This window comes from Engystomops pustulosus, unplaced genomic scaffold (genome assembly GCF_040894005.1).
Source record: "Engystomops pustulosus unplaced genomic scaffold, aEngPut4.maternal MAT_SCAFFOLD_308, whole genome shotgun sequence".
In the NCBI taxonomy this organism is placed as follows: domain Eukaryota; kingdom Metazoa; phylum Chordata; class Amphibia; order Anura; family Leptodactylidae; genus Engystomops; species Engystomops pustulosus.
Window position 1 is genome coordinate 60,069 of NW_027285187.1, and position 12,987 is coordinate 73,055.

At 38.7% G+C, this 12,987-nt stretch overlaps 20 non-coding genes across 20 annotated transcripts; all 20 read right to left on the minus strand.

Moving 5' to 3' along the window:
* Positions 1-65: 65 nt before the first annotated feature.
* Positions 66-138, minus strand: TRNAR-CCU (transfer RNA arginine (anticodon CCU)). Its single transcript has one exon. It is a non-coding gene; the product is annotated as a tRNA-Arg (tRNA).
* A 249-nt stretch (positions 139-387) lies between these two features.
* Positions 388-480, minus strand: TRNAI-UAU (transfer RNA isoleucine (anticodon UAU)). Its single transcript is given in 2 exon segments — positions 388-423; positions 443-480. It is a non-coding gene; the product is annotated as a tRNA-Ile (tRNA).
* A 616-nt stretch (positions 481-1,096) lies between these two features.
* Positions 1,097-1,169, minus strand: TRNAR-CCU (transfer RNA arginine (anticodon CCU)). Its single transcript has one exon. It is a non-coding gene; the product is annotated as a tRNA-Arg (tRNA).
* Positions 1,170-1,418: 249 nt separating this feature from the next.
* TRNAI-UAU (transfer RNA isoleucine (anticodon UAU)) lies at positions 1,419-1,511 on the minus strand. The gene is given in 2 exon segments: positions 1,419-1,454; positions 1,474-1,511. It is a non-coding gene; the product is annotated as a tRNA-Ile (tRNA).
* A 616-nt stretch (positions 1,512-2,127) lies between these two features.
* TRNAR-CCU (transfer RNA arginine (anticodon CCU)) lies at positions 2,128-2,200 on the minus strand. The gene has a single exon. It is a non-coding gene; the product is annotated as a tRNA-Arg (tRNA).
* Positions 2,201-2,449: 249 nt separating this feature from the next.
* On the minus strand, positions 2,450-2,542 carry TRNAI-UAU (transfer RNA isoleucine (anticodon UAU)). Its single transcript is given in 2 exon segments — positions 2,450-2,485; positions 2,505-2,542. It is a non-coding gene; the product is annotated as a tRNA-Ile (tRNA).
* A 615-nt stretch (positions 2,543-3,157) lies between these two features.
* Positions 3,158-3,230, minus strand: TRNAR-CCU (transfer RNA arginine (anticodon CCU)). Its single transcript has one exon. It is a non-coding gene; the product is annotated as a tRNA-Arg (tRNA).
* A 249-nt stretch (positions 3,231-3,479) lies between these two features.
* Positions 3,480-3,572, minus strand: TRNAI-UAU (transfer RNA isoleucine (anticodon UAU)). Its single transcript is given in 2 exon segments — positions 3,480-3,515; positions 3,535-3,572. It is a non-coding gene; the product is annotated as a tRNA-Ile (tRNA).
* A 616-nt stretch (positions 3,573-4,188) lies between these two features.
* TRNAR-CCU (transfer RNA arginine (anticodon CCU)) lies at positions 4,189-4,261 on the minus strand. Its single transcript has one exon. It is a non-coding gene; the product is annotated as a tRNA-Arg (tRNA).
* Positions 4,262-4,510: 249 nt separating this feature from the next.
* On the minus strand, positions 4,511-4,603 carry TRNAI-UAU (transfer RNA isoleucine (anticodon UAU)). Its single transcript is given in 2 exon segments — positions 4,511-4,546; positions 4,566-4,603. It is a non-coding gene; the product is annotated as a tRNA-Ile (tRNA).
* Positions 4,604-5,219: 616 nt separating this feature from the next.
* TRNAR-CCU (transfer RNA arginine (anticodon CCU)) lies at positions 5,220-5,292 on the minus strand. The gene has a single exon. It is a non-coding gene; the product is annotated as a tRNA-Arg (tRNA).
* Positions 5,293-5,541: 249 nt separating this feature from the next.
* Positions 5,542-5,634, minus strand: TRNAI-UAU (transfer RNA isoleucine (anticodon UAU)). The gene is given in 2 exon segments: positions 5,542-5,577; positions 5,597-5,634. It is a non-coding gene; the product is annotated as a tRNA-Ile (tRNA).
* A 616-nt stretch (positions 5,635-6,250) lies between these two features.
* TRNAR-CCU (transfer RNA arginine (anticodon CCU)) lies at positions 6,251-6,323 on the minus strand. The gene has a single exon. It is a non-coding gene; the product is annotated as a tRNA-Arg (tRNA).
* Positions 6,324-6,572: 249 nt separating this feature from the next.
* Positions 6,573-6,665, minus strand: TRNAI-UAU (transfer RNA isoleucine (anticodon UAU)). Its single transcript is given in 2 exon segments — positions 6,573-6,608; positions 6,628-6,665. It is a non-coding gene; the product is annotated as a tRNA-Ile (tRNA).
* Positions 6,666-8,312: 1,647 nt separating this feature from the next.
* TRNAR-CCU (transfer RNA arginine (anticodon CCU)) lies at positions 8,313-8,385 on the minus strand. Its single transcript has one exon. It is a non-coding gene; the product is annotated as a tRNA-Arg (tRNA).
* Positions 8,386-9,342: 957 nt separating this feature from the next.
* TRNAR-CCU (transfer RNA arginine (anticodon CCU)) lies at positions 9,343-9,415 on the minus strand. Its single transcript has one exon. It is a non-coding gene; the product is annotated as a tRNA-Arg (tRNA).
* Positions 9,416-9,664: 249 nt separating this feature from the next.
* Positions 9,665-9,757, minus strand: TRNAI-UAU (transfer RNA isoleucine (anticodon UAU)). Its single transcript is given in 2 exon segments — positions 9,665-9,700; positions 9,720-9,757. It is a non-coding gene; the product is annotated as a tRNA-Ile (tRNA).
* A 616-nt stretch (positions 9,758-10,373) lies between these two features.
* On the minus strand, positions 10,374-10,446 carry TRNAR-CCU (transfer RNA arginine (anticodon CCU)). Its single transcript has one exon. It is a non-coding gene; the product is annotated as a tRNA-Arg (tRNA).
* A 1,279-nt stretch (positions 10,447-11,725) lies between these two features.
* Positions 11,726-11,818, minus strand: TRNAI-UAU (transfer RNA isoleucine (anticodon UAU)). Its single transcript is given in 2 exon segments — positions 11,726-11,761; positions 11,781-11,818. It is a non-coding gene; the product is annotated as a tRNA-Ile (tRNA).
* Positions 11,819-12,755: 937 nt separating this feature from the next.
* On the minus strand, positions 12,756-12,848 carry TRNAI-UAU (transfer RNA isoleucine (anticodon UAU)). Its single transcript is given in 2 exon segments — positions 12,756-12,791; positions 12,811-12,848. It is a non-coding gene; the product is annotated as a tRNA-Ile (tRNA).
* Positions 12,849-12,987: the final 139 nt, after the last annotated feature.

A 12,987-nucleotide genomic window follows, 5' to 3' on the forward strand; every position in this document is an offset into this window, starting at 1 on the left:
GAGCACTTTAAATCTGGAAGTAAAATAGAGCATGTGTGTGTGCTTTGGTAATCAACAGGCTCAAACACCCCAGATGGGACTCGAACCCACAATCCCTGGCTTAGGAGGCCAGTGCCTTATCCATTAGGCCACTGGGGCTGAACGAGATATTGCTGAGCACTTAGTTTTTTTTTCTTTTCCAAACAAATCAGTTACTACAATTTGATTTCTAAGAAATGTTCTTGTTTGCAAACTGCAAACTATCTGAAAAACATGGGTGCAGAAGCCAGAAGACATGAAAGCAAAAGAACTAGGCACGTTTCCCCAATGATCATGTTTTGATGCGATGGTGAACCATGAGAGACTTTCTTTGGCAATTGACAAAAATGGATGAAAAGAGGAAAACAATACTCCAGGTGAGGCTCGAACTCACAACCTCGGCATTGCTCAACAGTTACTGCTTTATAAGTACCGCGCGCTGACCGATTGCGCCACTGGAGCTCTGCTTGGTGTCTGGAAGCTTGCCTTTTTTGTGTCTGTTTCCAAAACCAGTAAACTATGGGAATGTTTGAAGTTAGGAGGCTCTTATAGTATTATACTTCAAGTCATGCATTTCCATTTTTTTTATAAAATGAAGTCATACTCTCTACTTTGCTAGCAGGTTTTTTGTTGAAACTGAAATTCCAAATGTTCTCATGGTGTTATACGTTTACTAAGAATTTTGAACTCTAAATGTGTACCAATTAACAGAAGAATATCATCGTGTTTTATTAAATCAAAAGTCGCTATGCTTGCTAATCATTCAGTTGAAAACTTTTCTGTATCTGGATTGTAGTTCACTGTGAATGTGTTTGTGTTGCGGCATAAATGAATAGTAAATGAGTGTATTTTGATTTGACTGTATAACGGAAATGACTGACCCTTTCAAAGCAGTGGAAATGCATGGCGATTCTTGGGACTTAAAGTTGTCATTGCATGTTTAATGTGCTATCAGAATTCCCAAGATCTTTTGAACAAGCATATGGGACCATTAAGAAATGAAGAAGATGGTTGAGCACTTTAAATCTGGAAGTAAAAAAGAGCATGTGTGTGTGCTTTGGTAATCAACAGCCTCAAACACTCCAGATGGGACTCGAACCCACAATCCCTGGCTTAGGAGGCCAGTGCCTTATCCATTAGGCCACTGGGGCTGAACGAGATATAGTTGAGCACTTAGTTTTTTTTTCTTTTCCAAACAAATCAGTTACTACAATTTGATTTCTAAGAAATGTTCTTGTTTGCAAACTGCAAACTATCTGAAAAACATGGGTGCAGAAGCCAGAAGACATGAAAGCAAAAGAACTAGGCACGTTTCCCCAATGATCATGTTTTGATGCGATGGTGAACCATGAGAGACTTTCTTTGGCAATTGACAAAAATGGATGAAAAGAGGAAAACAATGCTCCAGGTGAGGCTCGAACTCACAACCTCGGCATTGCTCAACAGTTACTACTTTATAAGTACCGCGCGCTGACCGATTGCGCCACTGGAGCTCTGCTTGGTGTCTGGAAGCTTGCCTTTTTTGCGTCTGTTTCCGAAACCAGTAAACTATGGGAATGTTTGAAGTTAGGAGGCTCTTATAGTATTATACTTCAAGTCATGCATTTCCATTTTTTTTATAAAATGAAGTCATACTCTCTACTTTGCTAGCAGGTTTTTTGTTGAAACTGAAATTCCAAATGTTCTCATGGTGTTATACGTTTACTAAGAATTTTGAACTCTAAATGTGTACCAATTAACAGAAGAATATCATCGTGTTTTATTAAATCAAAAGTCGCTATGCTTGCTAATCATTCAGTTGAAAACTTTTCTGTATCTGGATTGTTGTTCACTGTGAATGTGTTTGTGTTGCGGCATAAATGAATAGTAAATGAGTGTATTTTGATTTGACTGTATAACGGAAATGACTGACCCTTTCAAAGCAGTGGAAATGCATGGCGATTCTTGGGACTTAAAGTTGTCATTGTATGTTTAATGTGCTATCAGAATTCCCAAGATCTTTTGAACAAGCATATGGAACCATTAAGAAATGAAGAAGATGGTTGAGCACTTTAAATCTGGAAGTAAAATAGAGCATGTGTGTGTGCTTTGGTAATCAACAGCCTCAAACACCCCAGATGGGACTCGAACCCACAATCCCTGGCTTAGGAGGCCAGTGCCTTATCCATTAGGCCACTGGGGCTGAACGAGATATAGCTGAGCACTTAGTTTTTTTTTCTTTTCCAAACAAATCAGTTACTACAATTTGATTTCTAAGAAATGTTCTTGTTTGCAAACTGCAAACTATCTGAAAAACATGGGTGCAGAAGCCAGAAGACATGAAAGCAAAAGAACTAGGCACGTTTCCCCAATGATCATGTTTTGATGCGATGGTGAACCATGAAAGACTTTCTTTGGCAATTGACAAAAATGGATGAAAAGAGGAAAACAATGCTCCAGGTGAGGCTCGAACTCACAACCTCGGCATTGCTCAACAGTTACTGCTTTATAAGTACCGCGCGCTGACCGATTGCGCCACTGGAGCTCTGCTTGGTGTCTGGAAGCTTGCCTTTTTTGCATCCGTTTCAGAAACCAGTAAACTATGGGAATGTTTGAAGTTAGGAGGCTCTTATAGTATTATACTTCAAGTCATGCATTTCCATTTTTTTATAAAATGAAGTCATACTCTCTACTTTGCTAGCAGGTTTTTTGTTGAAACTGAAATTCCAAATGTTCTCATGGTGTTATACGTTTACTAAGAATTTTGAACTTTAAATGTGTACCAATTAACAGAAGAATATCATCGTGTTTTATTAAATCAAAAGTCGCTATGCTTGCTAATCATTCAGTTGAAAATTTTTCTGTATCTGGATTGTTGTTCACTGTGAATGTGTTTGTGTTGCGGCATAAATGAATAGTAAATGAGTGTATTTTGATTTGACTGTATAACGGAAATGACTGACCCTTTCAAAGCAGTGGAAATGCATGGCGATTCTTGGGACTTAAAGTTGTCATTGTATGTTTAATGTGCTATCAGAATTCCCAAGATCTTTTGAACAAGCATATGGGACCATTAAGAAATGAAGAAGACGGTTGAGCACTTTAAATCTGGAAGTAAAATAGAGCATGTGTGTGTGCTTTGGTAATCAACAGCCTCAAACACCCCAGATGGGACTCGAACCCACAATCCCTGGCTTAGGAGGCCAGTGCCTTATCCATTAGGCCACTGGGGCTGAACAAGATATAGCTGAGCACTTAGTTTTTTTTTCTTTTCCAAACAAATCAGTTACTACAATTTGATTTCTAAGAAATGTTCTTGTTTGCAAACTGCAAACTATCTGAAAAACATGGGTGCAGAAGCCAGAAGACATGAAAGCAAAAGAACTAGGCACGTTTCCCCAATGATCATGTTTTGATGCGATGGTGAACCATGAGAGACTTTCTTTGGCAATTGACAAAAATGGATGAAAAGAGGAAAACAATGCTCCAGGTGAGGCTCGAACTCACAACCTCGGCATTGCTCAACAGTTACTGCTTTATAAGTACCGCGCGCTGACCGATTGCGCCACTGGAGCTCTGTTTGGTGTCTGGAAGCTTGCCTTTTTTGCGTCTGTTTCCGAAACCAGTAAACTATGGGAATGTTTGAAGTTAGGAGGCTCTTATAGTATTATACTTCAAGTCATGCATTTCCATTTTTTTAATAAAATGAAGTCATACTCTCTACTTTGCTAGCAGGTTTTTTGTTGAAACTGAAATTCCAAATGTTCTCATGGTGTTATACGTTTACTAACAATTTTGAACTCTAAATGTGTACCAATTAACAGAAGAATATCATCGTGTTTTATTAAATCAAAAGTCGCTATGCTTGCTAATCATTCAGTTGAAAACTTTTCTGTATCTGGATTGTTGTTCACTGTGAATGTGTTTGTGTTGTGGCATAAATGAATAGTAAATGAGTGTATTTTGATTTGACTGTATAACGGAAATGACTGACCCTTTCAAAGCAGTGGAAATGCATGGCGATTCTTGGGACTTAAAGTTTTCATTGTATGTTTAATGTGCTATCAGAATTCCCAAGATCTTTTGAACAAGCATATGGGACCATTAACAAATGAAGAAGACGGTTGAGCACTTTAAATCTGGAAGTAAAATAGAGCATGTGTGTGTGCTTTGGTAATCAACAGCCTCAAACACCCCAGATGGGACTCGAACCCACAATCCCTGGCTTAGGAGGCCAGTGCCTTATCCATTAGGCCACTGGGGCTGAACAAGATATAGCTGAGCACTTAGTTTTTTTTTCTTTTCCAAACAAATCAGTTACTACAATTTGATTTCTAAGAAATGTTCTTGTTTGCAAACTGCAAACTATCTGAAAAACATGGGTGCAGAAGCCAGAAGACATGAAAGCAAAAGAACTAGGCACGTTTCCCCAATGATCATGTTTTGATGCAATGGTGAACCATGAGAGACTTTCTTTGGCAATTGACAAAAATGGATGAAAAGAGGAAAACAATGCTCCAGGTGAGGCTCGAACTCACAACCTCGGCATTGCTCAACAGTTACTGCTTTATAAGTACCGCGCGCTGACCGATTGCGCCACTGGAGCTCTGCTTGGTGTCTGGAAGCTTGCCTTTTTTGCGTCTGTTTCCGAAACCAGTAAACTATGGGAATGTTTGAAGTTAGGAGGCTCTTATAGTATTATACTTCAAGTCATGCATTTCCATTTTTTTTATAAAATGAAGTCATACTCTCTACTTTGCTAGCAGGTTTTTTGTTGAAACTGAAATTCCAAATGTTCTCATGGTGTTATACGTTTACTAAGAATTTTGAACTCTAAATGTGTACCAATTAACAGAAGAATATCATAGTGTTTTATTAAATCAAAAGTCGCTATGCTTGCTAATCATTCAGTTGAAAACTTTTCTGTATCTGGATTGTTGTTCACTGTGAATGTGTTTGTGTTGCGGCATAAATGAATAGTAAATGAGTGTATTTTGATTTGACTGTATAACGGAAATGACTGACCCTTTCAAAGCAGTGGAAATGCATGGCGATTCTTGGGACTTAAAGTTGTCATTGTATGTTTAATGTCCTATCAGAATTCCCAAGATCTTTTTAACAAGCATATGGGACCATTAAGAAATGAAGAAGACGGTTGAGCACTTTAAACCTGGAAGTAAAATAGAGCATGTGTGTGTGCTTTGGTAATCAACAGCCTCAAACACCCCAGATGGGACTCGAACCCACAATCCCTGGCTTAGGAGGCCAGTGCCTTATCCATTAGGCCACTGGGGCTGAACGAGATATGGCTGAGCACTTAGTTTTTTTTTCTTTTCCAAACAAATCAGTTACTACAATTTGATTTCTAAGAAATGTTCTTGTTTGCAAACTGCAAACTATCTGAAAAACATGGGTGCAGAAGCCAGAAGACATGAAAGCAAAAGAACTAGGCACGTTTCCCCAATGATCATGTTTTGATGCGATGGTGAACCATGAGAGACTTTCTTTGGCAATTGACAAAAATGGATGAAAAGAGGAAAACAATGCTCCAGGTGAGGCTCGAACTCACAACCTCGGCATTGCTCAACAGTTACTGCTTTATAAGTACCGCGCGCTGACCGATTGCGCCACTGGAGCTCTGCTTGGTGTCTGGAAGCTTGCCTTTTTTGCATCTGTTTCCGAAACCAGTAAACTATGGGAATGTTTGAAGTTAGGAGGCTCCTATAGTATTATACTTCAAGTCATGCATTTCCATTTTTTTTATAAAATGAAGTCATACTCTCTACTTTGCTAGCAGGTTTTTTGTTGAAACTGAAATTCCAAATGTTCTCATGGTGTTATACGTTTACTAAGAATTTTGAACTCTAAATGTGTACCAATTAACAGAAGAATATCATCGTGTTTTATTAAATCAAAAGTCGCTATGCTTGCTAATCATTCAGTTGAAAACTTTTCTGTATCTGGATTGTTGTTCACTGTGAATGTGTTTGTGTTGCGGCATAAATGAATAGTAAATGAGTGTATTTTGATTTGACTGTATAACGGAAATGACTGACCCTTTCAAAGCAGTGGAAATGCATGGCGATTCTTGGGACTTAAAGTTGTCATTGTATGTTTAATGTGCTATCAGAATTCCCAAGATCTTTTGAACAAGCAAATGGGACCATTAAGAAATGAAGAAGACGGTTGAGCACTTTAAATCTGGAAGTAAAATAGAGCATGTGTGTGTGCTTTGGTAATCAACAGCCTCAAACACCCCAGATGGGACTCAAACCCACAATCCCTGGCTTAGGAGGCCAGTGCCTTATCCATTAGGCCACTGGGGCTGAACGAGATATAGCTGAGCACTTAGTTTTTTTTTCTTTTTCAAACAAATCAGTTACTACAATTTGATTTCTAAGAAATGTTCTTGTTTGCAAACTGCAAACTATCTGAAAAACATGGGTGCAGAAGCCAGAAGACATGAAAGCAAAAGAACTAGGCACGTTTCCCCAATGATCATGTTTTGATGCGATGGTGAACCATGAGAGACTTTCTTTGGCAATTGACAAAAATGGATGAAAAGAGGAAAACAACGCTCCAGGTGAGGCTCGAACTCACAACCTCGGCATTGCTCAACAGTTACTGCTTTATAAGTACCGCGCGCTGACCGATTGCGCCACTGGAGCTCTGCTTGGTGTCTGGAAGCTTGCCTTTTTTGCGTCTGTTTCCGAAACCAGTAAACTATGGGAATGTTTGAAGTTAGGAGGCTCTTATAGTATTATACTTCAAGTCATGCATTTCCATTTTTTTTATAAAATGAAGTCATACTCTCAACTTTGCTAGCAGGTTTTTTGTTGAAACTGAAATTCCAAATGTTCTCATGGTGTTATACGTTTACTAAGAATTTTGAACTCTAAATGTGTACCAATTAACAGAAGAATATCATCGTGTTTTATTAAATCAAAAGTAGCTATGCTTGCTAATCATTCAGTTGAAAACTTTTCTGTATCTGGATTGTTGTTCACTGTGAATGTGTTTGTGTTGCGGCATAAATGAATAGTAAATGAGTGTATTTTGATTTGACTGTATAACGGAAATGACTGACCCTTTCAAAGCAGTGGAAATGCATGGCGATTCTTGGGACTTAAAGTTTTCATTGTATGTTTAATGTGCTATCAGAATTCCCAAGATCTTTTGAACAAGCATATGGGACCATTAAGAAATGAAGAAAACGGTTGAGCACTTTAAATCTGGAAGTAAAATAGAGCATGTGTGTGTGCTTTGGTAATCAACAGCCTCAAACAACCCAGATGGGACTCGAACCCACAATCCCTGGCTTAGGAGGCCAGTGCCTTATCCATTAGGCCACTGGGGCTGAACGAGATATAGCTGAGCACTTAGTTTTTTTTTCTTTTCCAAACAAATCAGTTACTACAATTTGATTTCTAAGAAATGTTCTTGTTTGCAAACTGCAAACTATCTGAAAAACATGGGTGCAGAAGCCAGAAGACATGAAAGCAAAAGAACTAGGCACGTTTCCCCAATGATCATGTTTTGATGCGATGGTGAACCATGAGAGACTTTCTTTGGCAATTGACAAAAATGGATGAAAAGTGGAAAACAATGCTCCAGGTGAGGCTTGAACTCACAACCTCGGCATTGCTCAACAGTTACTGCTTTATAAGCACCGCGCGCTGACCGATTGCGCCACTGGAGCTCTGCTTGGTGTCTGGAAGCTTGCCTTTTTTGCATCTGTTTCCAAAACCAGTAAACTATGGGAATGTTTGAAGTTAGGAGGCTCTTATAGTATTATACTTCAAGTCATGCATTTCCATTTTTTTTATAAAATGAAGTCATACTCTCTACTTTGCTAGCAGGTTTTTTGTTGAAACTGAAATTCCAAATGTTCTCATGGTGTTATACGTTTACTAAGAATTTTGAACTCTAAATGTGTACCAATTAACAGAAGAATATCATCGTGTTTTATTAAATCAAAAGTCGCTATGCTTGCTAATCATTCAGTTGAAAACTTTTCTGTATCTGGATTGTTGTTCACTGTGAATGTGTTTGTGTTGCGGCATAAATGAATAGTAAATGAGTGTATTTTGATTTGACTGTATAACGGAAATGACTGACCCTTTCAAAGCAGTGGAAATGCATGGCGATTCTTGGGACTTAAAGTTGTCATTGTATGTTTAATGTGCTATCAGAATTCCCAAGATCTTTTGAACAAGCATATGGGACCATTAAGAAATGAAGAAGATGGTTGAGCACTTTAAATCTGGAAGTAAAATAGAACATGTGTGTGTGCTTTGGTAATCAACAGCCTCAAACACCCCAGATGGGACTCGAACCCACAATCCCTGGCTTAGGAGGCCAGTGCCTTATCCATTAGGCCACTGGGGCTGAACGAGATATAGCTGAGCACTTAGTTTTTTTTTCTTTTCCAAACAAATCAGTTACTACAATTTGATTTCTAAGAAATGTTCTTGTTTGCAAACTGCAAACTATCTGAAAAACATGGGTGCAGAAGCCAGAAGACATGAAAGCAAAAGAACTAGGCACGTTTCCCCAATGATCATGTTTTGATGCGATGGTGAACCATGAGAGACTTTCTTTGGCAATTGACAAAAATGGATGAAAAGTGGAAAACAATACTCAAGGTGAGGCTCGAACTCACAACCTCGGCATTGCTCAACAGTTACTGCTTTATAAGTACCGCGCGCTGACCGATTGCGCCACTGGAGCTCTGCTTGGTGTCTGGAAGCTTGCCTTTTTTGCGTCTGTTTCCGAAACCAGTAAACTATGGGAATGTTTGAAGTTAGGAGGCTCTTATAGTATTATACTTCAAGTCATGCATTTCCATTTTTTTATAAAATGAAGTCATACTCTCTACTTTGCTAGCAGGTTTTTTGTTGAAACTGAAATTCCAAATGTTCTCATGGTGTTATACGTTTACTAAGAATTTTGAACTCTAAGTGTGTACCAATTAACAGAAGAATATCATCGTGTTTTATTAAATCAAAAGTCGCTATGCTTGCTAATCATTCAGTTGAAAACTTTTCTGTATCTGGATTGTTGTTCACTGTGAATGTGTTTGTGTTGCGGCATAAATGAATAGTAAATGAGTGTATTTTGATTTGACTGTATAACGGAAATGACTGACCCTTTCAAAGCAGTGGAAATGCATGGCGATTCTTGGGACTTAAAGTTGTCATTGTATGTTTAATGTGCTATCAGAATTCCCAAGATCTTTTGAACAAGCATATGGGACCATTAAGAAATGAAGAAGATGGTTGAGCACTTTAAATCTGGAAGTAAAATAGAGCATGTGTGTGTGCTTTGGTAATCAACAGCCTCAAACACCCCAGATGGGACTCGAACCCACAATCCCTGGCTTAGGAGGCCAGTGCCTTATCCATTAGGCCACTGGGGCTGAACGAGATATAGCTGAGCACTTAGTTTTTTTTTCTTTTCCAAACAAATCAGTTACTACAATTTGATTTCTAAGAAATGTTCTTGTTTGCAAACTGCAAACTATCTGAAAAACATGGGTGCAGAAGCCAGAAGACATGAAAGCAAAAGAACTAGGCACGTTTCCCCAATGATCATGTTTTGATGCGATGGTGAACCATGAGAGACTTTCTTTGGCAATTGACAAAAATGGATGAAAAGAGGAAAACAATGCTCCAGGTGAGGCTTGAACTCACAACCTCGGCATTGCTCAACAGTTACTGCTTTATAAGTACCGCGCGCTGACCGATTGCGCCACTGGAGCTCTGCTTGGTGTCTGGAAGCTTGCCTTTTTTGCGTCTGTTTCCGAAACCAGTAAACTATGGGAATGTTTGAAGTTAGGAGGCTCTTATAGTATTATACTTCAAGTCATGCATTTCCATTTTTTTTATAAAATGAAGTCATACTCTCTACTTTGCTAGCAGGTTTTTTGTTGAAACTGAAATTCCAAATGTTCTCATGGTGTTATACATTTACTAAGAATTTTGAACTCTAAATGTGTACCAATTAACAGAAGAATATCATCGTGTTTTATTAAATCAAAAGTCGCTATGCTTGCTAATCATTCAGTTGAAAACTTTTCTGTATCTGGATTGTTGTTCACTGTGAATGTGTTTGTGTTGCGGCATAAATGAATAGTAAATGAGTGTATTTTGATTTGACTGTATAACGGAAATGACTGACCCTTTCAAAGCAGTGGAAATGCATGGCGATTCTTGGGACTTAAAGTTGTCATTGCATGTTTAATGTGCTATCAGAATTCCCAAGATCTTTTGAACAAGCATATGGGACCATTAAGAAATGAAGAAGATGGTTGAGCACTTTAAATCTGGAAGTAAAATAGAGCATGTGTGTGTGCTTTGGTAATCAACAGCCTCAAACACCCCAGATGGGACTCAAACCCACAATCCCTGGCTTAGGAGGCCAGTGCCTTATCCATTAGGCCACTGAGGCTGAACGAGATATAGCTGAGCATTTAGTTTTTTTTTCTTTTCCAAACAAATCAGTTACTACAATTTGATTTCTAAGAAATGTTCTTGTTTGCAAACTGCAAACTATCTGAAAAACATGGGTGCAGAAGCCAGAAGACATGAAAGCAAAAGAACTAGGCACGTTTCCCCAATGATCATGTTTTGATGCGATGGTGAACCATGAGAGACTTTCTTTGGCAATTGACAAAAATGGATGAAAAGAGGAAAACAATGCTCCAGGTGAGGCTCGAACTCACAACCTCGGCATTGCTCAACAGTTACTGCTTTATAAGTACCGCGTGCTGACCGATTGCGCCACTGGAGCTCTGCTTGGTGTCTGGAAGCTTGCCTTTTTTGCGTCTGTTTCCGAAACCAGTAAACTATGGGAATGTTTGAAGTTAGGAGGCTCTTATAGTATTATACTTCAAGTCATGCATTTCCATTTTTTTATAAAATGAAGTCATACTCTCTACTTTGCTAGCAGGTTTTTTGTTGAAACTGAAATTCCAAATGTTCTCATGGTGTTATACGTTTACTAAGAATTTTGAAATCTAAATGTGTACCAATTAACAGAAGAATATCATCGTGTTTTATTAAATCAAAAGTCGCTATGCTTGCTAATCATTCAGTTGAAAACTTTTCTGTATCTGGATTGTTGTTCACTGTGAATGTGTTTGTGTTGCGGCATAAATGAATAGTAAATGAGTGTATTTTGATTTGACTGTATAACGGAAATGACTGACCCTTTCAAAGCAGTGGAAATGCATGGCGATTCTTGGGACTTAAAGTTGTCATTGTATGTTTAATGTGCTATCAGAATTCCCAAGATCTTTTGAACAAGCATATGGGACCATTAAGAAATGAAGAAGATGGTTGAGCACTTTAAATCTGGAAGTAAAATAGAGCATGTGTGTGTGCTTTGGTAATCAACAGCCTCAAACACCCCAGATGGGACTCGAACCCACAATCCCTGGCTTAGGAGGCCAGTGCCTTATCCATTAGGTCACTGGGGCTGAACGAGATATAGCTGAGCACTTAGTTTTTTTTTCTTTTCCAAACAAATCAGTTACTACAATTTGATTTCTAAGAAATGTTCTTGTTTGCAAACTGCAAACTATCTGAAAAACATGGGTGCAGAAGCCAGAAGACATGAAAGCAAAAGAACTAGGCACGTTTCCCCAATGATCATGTTTTGATGCGATGGTGAACCATGAGAGACTTTCTTTGGCAATTGACAAAAATGGATGAAAAGTGGAAAACAATGCTCCAGGTGAGGCTCGAACTCACAACCTCGGCATTGCTCAACAGTTACTGCTTTATAAGTACCGCGCGCTGACCGATTGCGCCACTGGAGCTCTGCTTGGTGTCTGGAAGCTTGCCTTTTTTGCGTCTGTTTCCGAAACCAGTAAACTATGGGAATGTTTGAAGTTAGGAGGCTCTTATAGTATTATACTTCAAGTCATGCATTTCCATTTTTTTATAAAATGAAGTCATACTCTCTACTTTGCTAGCAGGTTTTTTGTTGAAACTGAAATTCCAAATGTTCTCATGGTGTTATACGTTTACTAAGAATTTTGAACTCTAAATGTGTACCAATTAACAGAAGAATATCATCGTGTTTTCTTAAATCAAAAGTCGCTATGCTTGCTAATCATTCAGTTGAAAACTTTTCTGTATCTGGATTGTTGTTCACTGTGAATGTGTTTGTGTTGCGGCATAAATGAATAGTAAATGAGTGTATTTTGATTTGACTGTATAACGGAAATGACTGACCCTTTCAAAGCAGTGGAAATGCATGGCGATTCTTGGGACTTAAAGTTGTCATTGTATGTTTAATGTGCTATCAGAATTCCCAAGATCTTTTGAACAAGCATATGGGACCATTAAGAAATGAAGAAGATGGTTGAGCACTTTAAATCTGGAAGTAAAATAGAGCATGTGTGTGTGCTTTGGTAATCAACAGCCTCAAACACCCCAGATGGGACTCGAACCCACAATCCCTGGCTTAGGAGGCCAGTGCCTTATCCATTAGGTCACTGGGGCTGAACGAGATATAGCTGAGCACTTAGTTTTTTTTTCTTTTCCAAACAAATCAGTTACTACAATTTGATTTCTAAGAAATGTTCTTGTTTGCAAACTGCAAACTATCTGAAAAACATGGGTGCAGAAGCCAGAAGACATGAAAGCAAAAGAACTAGGCACGTTTCCCCAATGATCATGTTTTGATGCGATGGTGAACCATGAGAGACTTTCTTTGGCAATTGACAAAAATGGATGAAAAGTGGAAAACAATGCTCCAGGTGAGGCTCGAACTCACAACCTCGGCATTGCTCAACAGTTACTGCTTTATAAGTACCGCGCGCTGACCGATTGCGCCACTGGAGCTCTGCTTGGTGTCTGGAAGCTTGCCTTTTTTGCGTCTGTTTCCGAAACCAGTAAACTATGGGAATGTTTGAAGTTAGGAGGCTCTTATAGTATTATACTTCAAGTCATGCATTTCCATTTTTTTATAAAATGAAGTCAT